The following is a 12,273-nucleotide window of genomic DNA, read 5'->3' as shown; positions in this document are numbered from 1 at the left end:
GCAAAGAAAAGCTGGTACGAGCGAGTGTCTGGATTCCGGGTCCTTCCTGTAATTCAGCTGAACTCCTCAAACGCATCCGTGTTCAGAATAAGGATCCTGTCACGACTCTCTGGAGAGTATACTCGTGCATTAGGCAGAAATCCGCTACCACTTCGGAGGCGGGTTCCCACCTGGTACTGGGTATCGATCTTGAGTCCCTCAAGGTTCTTAAGTCGAAGTACGGGTGCCGTCCTCACCTACATCTGGGGCGAATCCACTTCCGTGTCCAGGATAAGGTGGAGGACAAAGCGTAAATATACTCAGTCTCATGACTGAAGTAATATTTACACAGATAAATCTGCAGCATAGCAAAGCGTCTACGGCTCTCTTGTGCCGTAGGCATGCAAAACTGCAAAGAAACACACACATAATACTTATACAAGAATCATGGGTATGTCACAAGCGTATCTGTGGTCTAAGTGATATGTGGTCTAAGGGAATGTGAGACCGCGAGCATGTATTATCATGCCGAGGTTGTTCGAACACACGATGTTAAAAGAGCTATGCTCCGGAGATATCGTTGCTGCAAAAATAAAGTACTTGAAAAGTGGAAACAATGTCGAAGCAATCATAGTTTCGGCCTATCTACCCTACGACTCTTTACAGCCACCTCCTTCGAGGGAGCTAAGAGAAGTGCTTAAATACGCAGAATCCAATAATCTGGGGCTAATAGTCGGCTGTGATGCAAATTCACAGAACATTGTGTGGGGAAGCAGCAAATGCAACCTCAGAGGTCTCAAGTTACTGGATTTTATCCTGTCATCCGATTTGGTCATTCAAAACACTGGTAACAAACCAACTTTTGCGACCAGAAGGAGACAAGAGGTGATTGATTTAACACTTACCAATAGGCCAGCTGGAAATCAAATCAACCAATGGCGAGTTTTGGAAGAGGACTCTCTTTCTGATCATCGTCTTATCGAATTCCGACTAGGAATTGACGCAATATCTACCTTCTGGTAGGAATCCTCGAAATGTGGACTGGGACAGGTATGATGAGCTTGTAACAGAGCGTTTACCAAACCTGAAAAAACTCAAATCAGCAGAAATGATTGAAGATGCTACTAAGAAATTAGAAGGTACTTTAATCAATTGCTTTGAGGAACTGTGTCCACTCAGGCAAAGCAGACAGGGGAAAGCGGTTCCTTGGTGGAACCCTGAACTGTCGAAGCTTCGTGTACGGTCCAGGAAACTTCTTAATAAGGCCTTGAAGACCAAAACAGAAGAGGACTGGGCTAATCATCGACTTACACAGAGAGAATATAAGGAAAAAAGTACGGAAAGCCAAACTTGAATCCTATAGAAATTTCTGCAGTAACGTCGAAGAAATGAGGGAAACAGCGAGACTTTGTAAGGTCCTTCATGCAGGGAGGTTTGACGGATATTTTCTTTACTGATGGTCCTTAAACGATAGTAATAAGTATCACTATGCTATGGGGAGAATGGCAACTGTTTTCCAAACTGAAGTTTTTGCCATCTTAAAAGTAGCCGAATGGATAATCGAGAGGGGATGGAGCGGGAAACAGATTGGAGTCTTCAGTGACAGTCAGGCTGCATTGAAGGCCCTGAAGAACGCGAAGCAAACCTCAAGGATTGTTCAAGAATGTAAGAAGAAGCTTAATTCTGTCGCAAGACAAAACAAGTTTGTACTTATATGGGTTCCGGGACACTCCGGTGTTCAAGGAAACGAAATTGCCGAGGAATTGGCCAACCGTGGATCTGCGGTGCCCCCACAGGGGCCAGAGCCAATAATCGGAATCAGTCCCGCAGGAATCAAGAATTGGATCAGCGATTATGTAGGCAATCTACATAAAGAGCGATGGTCCGGTCTAGAACGCTGCAGAACTGCAAAGTGTTTTGTGACAAGTCCGAACAGAAAACTGTCAAACTTTCTACTAAAACTTAGAAGGAAAGACATTCCGTTGATGGTCGGCATCATTACAGGACACAACCCATGGGGTCAGCATATGACCACCATTGGAATCATCGAGGACCCGGTATGCCTGTCATGCTTGGAGGAGGCGGATAGCACTGAGCACTTTCTCTGTGAGTGTCCTGCCTTTGCTAGAGCGCGACTACGAGTATTGGGTTCCGATGCCATGAGAATGAGTAATATTCGTTCTCTAAAACAGGAGGATATTTACCGATTTGCCAAAGAATCTGGAAAATTCTCACAGGACTAACTATCTCTATCTCTGTCTCTATTCTTTCCTATCTCTTTCCCTGATACTTTTCTCCCTCCCTCCTTGACTATCTACCCCCTTTCCAGAGCTTTAAATACAATGGGCTCTTTAGCCCGAGTGTTTTAGGAGCCACCAAATCTCCTGGTGCTCCTTGGCTCGACCTTTTCAAATTCATTCAATTCAGTGTTCCTATCTATAAATCCTAAAGGTCCAAAAATGTCACGTGCATCTGTAGCAAAATATTTGAAGAAGTCGAAGACATTCATAAATACTTGGGTGGAACAGTACGCCCAAGTTAATCACGTTAGCGACTCCCCCGGACGAGGCTTAAATAAATACCTCTCCAAAGCAAGATCAGAAGATCATTGATTTGTTTGCGACAAAGCTGAATTCATCGTTGCGTGAAGCTGAAACAGTTTTAAGGAAAAGTGGTGTCAATATATCCAAAGACCCGCTTCGAGGACATTTACGTACAGAAAACCTCAAGTTCCGGAGCACATTGCAAAAACCGCCGCTCTCATTATCATACATTTAAAAAAAGATTTGAATGGCCTAAAGCAAATTCAAAACGGAATTGGGCACACGTAATATTCAGGGCTGAATCTTTCTTTTGGGAAAAAATCGACAGCTTCGACGAGCTGTTATACATCCAGTTAAACTTCATGCTTGGGACCACTTCTTCGAAAAATGATTTGGCCACCAATTTAAATGCAGTTTTCAGGGAAAGTGGGCTAATGTATCCACAGACACGATTCGAAGACGTCTCAAATTGCAGAGCACATTGAAAACCCCGCTCATTATCACACAATGAAAAAAGACTTGGAATTGGGCAAACTTTATATTTACGGATAAATCTTCCTTTTGGGCTGATAATTGAGGGTATTAACGTACTGATAAGCATCCAGTCAAAATTCATGTTTGGGGTTGCTTCATCGAAAAAGGATTTGGCGGTTTATTTGTATTTACCGCCAACTCCAATGCAGTTTTGATCAATAAAATTTACCAAAAAGCATTACTCTAGGGGCTTAAATCACAGCTCCGAGGCGGCCAATTGATATCGGAATTCAAAAACGGTAGCCAAAAGTTCGAGTGTAACTTTGGCAGTGTGACAAGTTGCACCGTCCTGTTGAAACCAAATGTCGGTCATATCATCCTCTTCAATTTTTGGAAACAAAAACTCGTTGAGCATGTCACGGTAACGCTCGCCATTTACTGTAACCGCGGAAGAAGAAGACTCACCACTTTGGAAATAGGTTTTCAATATTTCACAATTTTCTTCAAGCGTATAGCGTCCCATTTCGCAAATGTCAAACATTTAAGTAAATTATCAACACATTTAACATGTCATTTGTGTTACCATTCTCAAAAAAAAGGTGGTTCAAAAAGCAAACGCTATATGGCTCACCCTGTATATAAATAAACGAAAACGTATATATCCATAGCCTTCTCATTTATTTTAAGCATAAATAAAAAAATACTATGAAGTCTGGTTACTCCGGGCGTGACGTACTGATAAGTCCTAGCGTAAGAGTTTGCGCCCGTTGTATGCTGCGTACTTAAAAAGGCAATTCCCCGGTTAAGAGGTTAAGAAATTTTGAAAACTCTACAACATCGAGTTTTTTTACATTGTGTAGTAATATTTACTAGGAGTCTGAAAGCCTTTCAACTAAACGCAACACAGATTTGAAAAACAAATTTTTTTGTGTTTTTTTTTTAATCAAACTAAAAAGCGAAATCCGATTGATGGAGTACTTCTTAAACAAAAAAATTATTTGTAAAACTCATGACAAATCTGTTCATCCGTTCTGTTTAAAGTCCAGTTTGGCATCGAAATTTAGAAACTCCGAAAGTAGGTTTCTTATAGACCCTTTTTTCATAATGTTTATTTAGGAGCTCTTCTAAGATTTAAAACTTGAGCCTTCCAGTATAAACTCCAGTGTATGCATATACGCGAAAGATGGCCACAAATGTTTCCCATTGGATTTAAGTGCGGGGGCCATGATGGCCCATTAATTCTTTAATTTACTTTTCCTGAAGCCAATAGGTCCTCAATAAAGCTAATCAGAACTTAACCAACAAATCTGTGTAGTCATCTGAGTTCATACGTCCGGAAATTTAGCACATGAGTGTTCCGCTATGTTAACTCAAATCAACCCAAAAAATCAAAGAACTCCCTCCAAGGTTTGGTAGAAAAACACTCGGGATCCTGCAAATCATACCAGTGGTAATTTAAACTAAAAGGACAATCGAGGTTAAATATCACATTCTTCTACTCATAGGTCCACGAAATGTGCTGGTTTACAAATTCTTGTCTGCCACGTTTATGTGGTTCCATCGAAACAGGTTTTGACTTATTTTCTTTCCAGACTAACGATTATCACTGACTGAAATCTATTGCATGCGACGTTTACACACTGGGGTAAGTTTAAATCACTCACAATTTTCCATGCCGGTATTTTTTTTTTTTGTTTTAGGCCACCTCGAATAATAGTGGATGCTTATCACGAAAATAACTTTTGGTTATTCTTGTTTGAACGATTGGTGTTATATACCTTCCTTATTTTTACCTTTCCCTTGGTTTTGCCACATTATCAATTACTGAATCCAAACGATTCTGTTTCTATTCGAACTTCTTGATTTATTTAAGTGTTCACAAGAATTGAAATCGTATACAAATATATCAAATCAAAACTTTGCAGTTACGCATAATTTCAATTGATATTATGCGCAACTTACTCATTTGAAGACCCAGAATAACTGCTTTTAATTGAGTTTCAAAAGAAAACTACCTCCCAGTCGAGAAATTTCAAAATTACGAAGAAGGAACTTACCGTACTAACTTTTGTGAAAAAAACATCAAAAATTAACTAAAACGGAAAACTTAGGGAGCAAAAACGCGGCACCGCTATAATTGAAACAAATTTTAATAGCATAAATGACAGCTGAAAATCATTTTAAACCTAAGCCAAAAGCAAAAGCCAAAGATGTACAGGGTGGGCCATATAGCGTTTGCTTTTTGAACCACCTATTTTTTGAGAATGGTAACACAAATGACATGTTAAATGTGTTCATAATTTACTTAAAGGTTTGACATTCACGAAATGGGACGCTATACGCTTGAACAAAATTGTGAAATATTGAAAACCTATTTCCAAAGTGGTGAGTCTTCTTCTTCCGCGGTTACAGTAAATGGCGAGCGTTACCGTGACATGCTCAACGAGTTTTTGTTTCCAAAAATTGAAGAGGATGACATGGACGACATTTGGTTTCAACAGGACGGTGCAACTTGTCACACTGCCAAAGTTACACTCGAACTTTTGGGTACCGTTTTTGAATTCCGATATCAATTGGCCGCCTCGGAACTGTGATTTAAGCCCGTTGCACTATTTTTTGTGGGGAGCCGTTAAGGACAAATGCTATGCGAACCATTCAGAGACGATTGATGATTTAAAACACGAAATCGAAGTTGCCATTCATGAAATTGGAGCCCAAACAATCGAAAATGTGCTTAAAAATTGGGTTGATCGAATGGCCTACTGTAAAGCCAGTCGTGGCAGTCATTTGAACGATATTATTTTTCATTCATAAATGACAATGTTCAATCTTCAAAATAAAAAAAAGTGGTTGTCTGTAAAGTCGGTTTACTGACGTGACGTGAACGTGACATCATAAGAAAATACTGATGGAATGGTTGGAATTTTCAAAACAAAATTTTAATTTTATTTGTTTGATAGATATTTTGTATGGATATAGAGAAGGAGGTAAATCGAATCGCAATGGAATAGGTCAAGTTACATTTACACAAACGTGAAAAATTACGAAACATTTATCAAATTCATGAAAGATATGTTCAATTTCTATTGCGCATCAGACGTTAATAAGTCAACAACACGAAGAGGCACCATCATCGATTTGACTTTTTCAAGAAACATTACACTCGAAACACTCCCTTTCATATTTCCTACTTTTCCTCTCATCGTCCTATTCTCAACAGAGAAATGGTTCATTACCATGCACACAGGAAGAAGACATATGCAAATACAAATATGTGAATTTATATACATATGCGCATATACATACATATTTATGTATGCTCACTCAAGTAGAAGAACGCCAGATGTCGAACGTTGCCGAACGCGGGGGCCGATTGTGCTCTTTGTCATTCGTTTCGCGTTCTCGGTTGCAGTTTAAGCAATGCACATTAGCTTACATTTACCCGATTTACACGAGGAGACATCTGGAAGGGAAACATTTTGTTCAAAGGCGAAGGACGGTCGGGGAAGAGAGAAGGGATTCTGTCTCCCGTACTCGGCGACACGCTTTGCTCTTCTTATTCGTATTTCTTATCTTAAAGCAATTTTTGACAGTTGCTTCATTCGTTTTCTTCTTTTGTGGAAGAAAGTTCTAAGTTATGTGTTGGTTTTCATACAAACGGAAGATAACAACGACGACAAACATCCGAACGCTGCTTGGGAAATGCACGATTATTTTTGCTAGTAAATTAGGTATAATTTAAAATAGTTATGGGACATATTTATGTTGATTTCTAATTTTTCCCTGCATTTCTAGATACTCAAGTTAATTTTAAGTTAATTATTTACATATGAAGTATTTTTAATTTAATTTTTTTTATTCAAGTATAAGAATTTATAAATATACTAGCATCACCCAGTGGGCTTCGCACCACCATACATAAAATGTTTTCTTTATATCGCAAGAAATCTTTCATATTAAGTTTTCTTTATAGAACTCGTAAAATGTTTAAACAGTTGAATTAGTTGATTTTTTTCATTCAACATACTTTCTAAAGATGTCACAATAGCCTTTTCTGTACTTTTTTAAAATTTGATTGTGGTGGTCACCTATATACGGGTAAGGTGAAAGAGCCGATAAAAACTTGTAATTAAACTTTTATTCTTTAATTTCCATTTCAATTTTTTTCGCTAAATAAATTATGCTAAAATAAATAAAGTTAAAAATGTTTTTCCAGTTCCTTGAATGCTCCAGTTTTTATTATATTTTCGCCCAAAATTAATATTAACATAATACACTTACAACCACAACAGTACAACAGAAACGCTCATTAGCGGCTGTGTATTTGTTATTGTTTTTTCCCATAGAGGCCTTTCGTATGAGAGGAAACCATTACTCACATAAAATAGCATAACTCAGGAACGGCTGCACCGATTTAAATCAAATTTCACACAAACCACCTCCTCAAAGATAGAAAAGAACTCTAAAATGTTTGTGTCAATCGGTTCGGCGGTTCTTGAGTTATAAGATTACCAAGGAAATGTAATATATAACGACAACTTGAAATAACTCAGGATCAGTAGTGTGGTTAGGAATTTCAGCTGATATAAGGCTATCGATTTGATCCGGAGTTATTTTATGTACCAGCCAAATTAGTATATGTGCGTGCGGCAATCCCCTTTTCTGCCATTCGATGGAGTACATATGGCAACGCACCTCCCCAAATACATATAATTTCACAATTAAATCCATAAGTGCTTTACATTTTTGCCGAAATGGATACTCATGTGGTTCAAACACATCCTAGGGTTATCCAGATCCACGTTTTGGTCTATATCTCGAGACCCTAGTTACGGAGGGGCATTAAAAATACTCTATACTATAGAATCATCAGCAGCTTCCATTTGCTACCCATATTGTACGAACACATCCTTAAGTTATAGGGGTCCACAGTTTGGGCAATATCTCGAGACCCTAGTCACGGAGCGGCATCAAAAATACTCTATACTATAGAATCATCAGCAGCTTCCATTTGCTACCCATATTGTACAAACACATCCTAGGGTTACCCGGGTCCACGTTTTGGATTATATCTCGAGACCCTAGTCACGGAACGGTATGAAAAATACTCTATACTATAGAAATCATCAACAGCTCCCATTTGCTACCCATATTGTACGAACACATCCTTAAGTTATCGGGGTCCACATTTTGAGCGATATCTTGAGACCCTAGTCACGGAGCGGCTTCAAAAATACTCTATACTATAGAATCATCAACAGCTTCCATTTGCTACCCATATTGTACAAACACATCCTAGGGTTACCCGGGTTCACGTTTTGGCCTATTTCTCGAGACCCTGGTATCCGATTCTTAAAATTTTAAAACACAAACCATCTGCTGAATAGTCCAAACAAAGCCTAAAAATTTGGTTTGGATAGGTGAGCCCGTTCTTGAGTTATAAGATTACCAAGGAAATGTAACTTCTTTTTATATATATAGATTTCAATAAAAAAAACAACAAATTATTTATTATTTAACCAGTTTGCATTTTTCATTCATATATTTAAGAAACTGTTGTCGAACGCTCTCTGCTTTACATGTAAGCGCGTGCTAGAATACATCCGAACCAGACGATGCTAAAGTATTAAATGTCAAAATGTCGCGGAAACATTTTTGCCCGTGTGTACGCGAATGAATCAAAAGAGAATTTCCAGTGTCTCCCTTCCAGATGTCTCCTCGTGTAAATCGGGTAATTTGCTTGCGTACAGAATGAATTCGTACATTTGATATGTCCATATGACTTGTATGCATCTTTACATATGGATTTGTTCTTTTTGTTTGAAAATTGCGCGAAATTTTATATAAGCATGTTTATATATATTGGCATATCACATATGTATATTATATATATATATATAGAATTGGCGCGTACATATGTACATATATTAGTCTATGAAAATTGCACCAAAGTATATGTATGTATGCATGTTTATATACATATATTAGTATACAACATATCTTATAAGGTATGTGGTAAATATTACCATACATTTTTTCCTTCATATATAATAATAAATTAATAATAAAAACATTAAAACAACAGGTATTATTAACAACTAGTCTTCTTCTTCTTCTTAATTGGCGCGATAACCGCTTACGCGATTTTGGCCGAGATTAACAAAGCGCGCCAGTCGTTTCTCTCTCGTGCTAACCGGCGCCAATTGGACACACCAAGTGAAGCCAAGTCCTTCTCCACCTGATCTTTCCAACGCAGAGGAGGCCTTCCTCTTCCTCTGCTACCACCAGCTGGTACCGCATCGAATACTTTCAAAGCCGGAGCGTTTGTATCCATTCGGACGACATGACCCAGCCAACGAAGCCGCTGGATCTTTATTCGCTGCGCTATGTCTATGTCGTCGTAAAGCTCATACAGCTCATCGTTCCATCGTCTACGATATTCGCCATTGCCAACGTGCAAAGGTCCAAAAATCTTACGCAGAATCTTTCTCTCGAACACTCCAAGCGTCGCTTCATCGGATGTTGTCATCGTCCAAGCTTCTGCGCCATACGTTAGGACGGGCATGATGAGAGTCTTGTAGAGTGTTAGTTTTGTTCGTCGAGAGAGGACTTTACTGCTCAATTGCCTACTTAGTCCAAAGTAGCACTTGTTGGCAAGAGAGATTCTACGTTGGATTTCAAGGCTGACATTGTTATCGGTGTTAATGCTGGTTCCTAAATACACGAAGTCTTTTACAACCTCAAAATTATAACTGTCAACAGTGACGTGGGTGCCGATACACGAGTGCGCCGACTGTTTGTTTGAAGACAGGAGGTACTTCGTTTTGTCCTCGTTCACCACCAAACCCATTCGCTTTGCCTCTTTATCCAGTTTGGAGAAGGCAGAACTAACAGCGCGGTTGTTAAGGCCGATGATGTCAATATCATCGGCATACGCCAGCAATTGTACGCTCTTATAAAAAATTGTTCCTGAGCGATTAAGTTCTGCGGCTCGTACGATGCTCTCCAACATCAGGTTAAAGAAGTCACACGACAGCGAGTCACCCTGTCTGAAACCTCGTTTGGTATCAAACGGCTCGGAGAGGTCCTTCCCAATTCTGACGGCGCTGCTGGTGTTGAGCAACGTCATCTTACATAGCCGTATTAGTTTTGCGGGGATACCAAATTCAGACATCGCGGCATACAGGTAACTCCTTTCCGTACTGTCGAATGCAGCTTTGAAGACGACGAAAAGGTGGTGTGTGTCGATTCTCCTTTCATGGGTCTTTTCCAAGATTTGGCGTATTGAGAATATTTGGTCAATGGTGGACTTTCCAGGTCTGAAGCCACACTGATAAGGTCCAATCAGTTGGTTGACGGTGGGCTTCAGCCTTTCACACAATACGCTCGCTAGAACCTTATAGGCGATATTTAGAAGACTAATCCCGCGGTAGTTGGCACAAATTGCAGGATCGCCCTTCTTATGGATTGGGCAGAGCACACTTAAATTCCAATCGGCAGGCATGCTTTCATCCGACCATATTTTGCATAGGAGCTGATGCATGCACTTTACCAGCTCCTCGCCGCCATGTTTGAATAGCTCAGCCGGCAGTCCGTCGGCGCCCGCGGCTTTGTTGTTTTTTAGCCGTGATATTGCTATTCTCACCTCGTCATGGTCGGGTAACGGAACGACAATTCCGTCGTCAACGATTGGGGTATCGGGATCTTCACATTCTCTATGACATGCGCAGCTGTCACCGTTTAACAGGTTCGAGAAGTGTTCCCTCCATAATTTAAGATTGCTCTGTACGTCAGTCACCAGATCGCCGTCTTTGTTCTTACAGGAAAACGCCCCGGTCTTGAAACCTTCTGTAAGCCGCCGAACTTTCTGGTAAAATTTTCGGGCGTTGTTCCTGTTGGCCAGCATCTCAAGCTCCTCGCACTCACGTATTTCGGCCTCTCGTTTCTTCTGTCGGATAATACGTCTCTCTTCCTTTTTCAGCTCTCTGTAGCGATCCCACATGGCTCGCGTTGCGCCCGATTGCAGCGTGGCTCTATAGGCGGCATCCTTTCTTTCTGCGGCAGCATGACATTCCTCGTCGTACCAATTGTTTTTTCGGGCTCGCCGGAATCCGATTTCTTCTTCGGCGGCGGTACGTAGTGAACGAGAAATGTTGCTCCATTGCTCGCGCATGCCGGTTTGTTGGGCAGTGCTCTCCGAGAGCAGGAGTGAGAGTCGAGTGGCGAAACTTCTGGCTGTCTGTTGTGATTGCAGCTTTTCGATGTCGAACATTCTTTGCGTAGGTAGATGTACGTTTTTTGCTGCACAGAGGCGGGTGCGCAGCTTGGCTGCAACAAGGTAATGATCCGAGTCGATGTTGGGCCCTCGGATCGTACGTACATCTAATACACTAGAAGCGTGTCTTCCATCTATCACAACATGATCGATCTGGTTTCGCGTTTTTCGATCAGGAGACAGCCAGGTAGCTTGGTGTATCTTTTTATGCTGGAATCTGGTGCTGCAGACTACCATGTTTCGGGCCCCGGCGAAGTCGATCAGCCTCTGTCCGTTACCGGATGTTTCGTTGTGCAGGCTGAATTTTCCGACTGTGGGACCAAAAATTCCCTCCTTGCCCACCCTGGCGTTGAAGTCGCCAAGCACGATTTTTATGTCGTGGCGGGGGCAGCGCTCATAGGAACGTTCCAAGCGCTCATAGAAGGAATCTTTGGTCGCATCGTCCTTCTCTTCCGTCGGGGCGTGGGCGCAAATTAGCGAGATGTTAAAAAATCGCGCTTTGATGCGGATTATTGCGAGACGCTCGTCCAACGGAGTGAACGACAGTACTTGGCGACGAAGTCTCTCTCCCACAACAAATCCGACACCGAATTTGCGCTCCTTTACATGGCAGCTGTAGTAGACGTCGCAAGGTCCTATGGTTTTCTTACCTTGCCCCGTCCATCGCATCTCTTGGATGGCAGTGATGTCAGCCTTTACTCTCACGAGGACATCAACCAGCCGGGCAGAGGCACCTTCCCTATTAAGGGACCGGACATTCCAGGTGCATGCCCTCAAATCATATTCCTTATTTCGTTTGCAGGGGTCGTCATCAGTAAAGGCAGTTCTCATCCGAGGCTTTGTAATTCTTTTCATTGGGGGGGATTTTTAAGTGGCGGGTCCCAAACCCAGCGCACAATCAGCTATCCTGGAATGCTTCGCCTTCTCACGTTAGCTCACTCCCGAACGGGTGTTCGGGAGCTACCCAGAGGATACGTGGACTAATCCCGGCCGTTGTGAGCT

The sequence above is a fragment of the Anastrepha ludens genome, chromosome X (assembly GCF_028408465.1).
Source record: "Anastrepha ludens isolate Willacy chromosome X, idAnaLude1.1, whole genome shotgun sequence".
In the NCBI taxonomy this organism is placed as follows: domain Eukaryota; kingdom Metazoa; phylum Arthropoda; class Insecta; order Diptera; family Tephritidae; genus Anastrepha; species Anastrepha ludens.
This window is presented reverse-complemented; position numbering follows the sequence as displayed.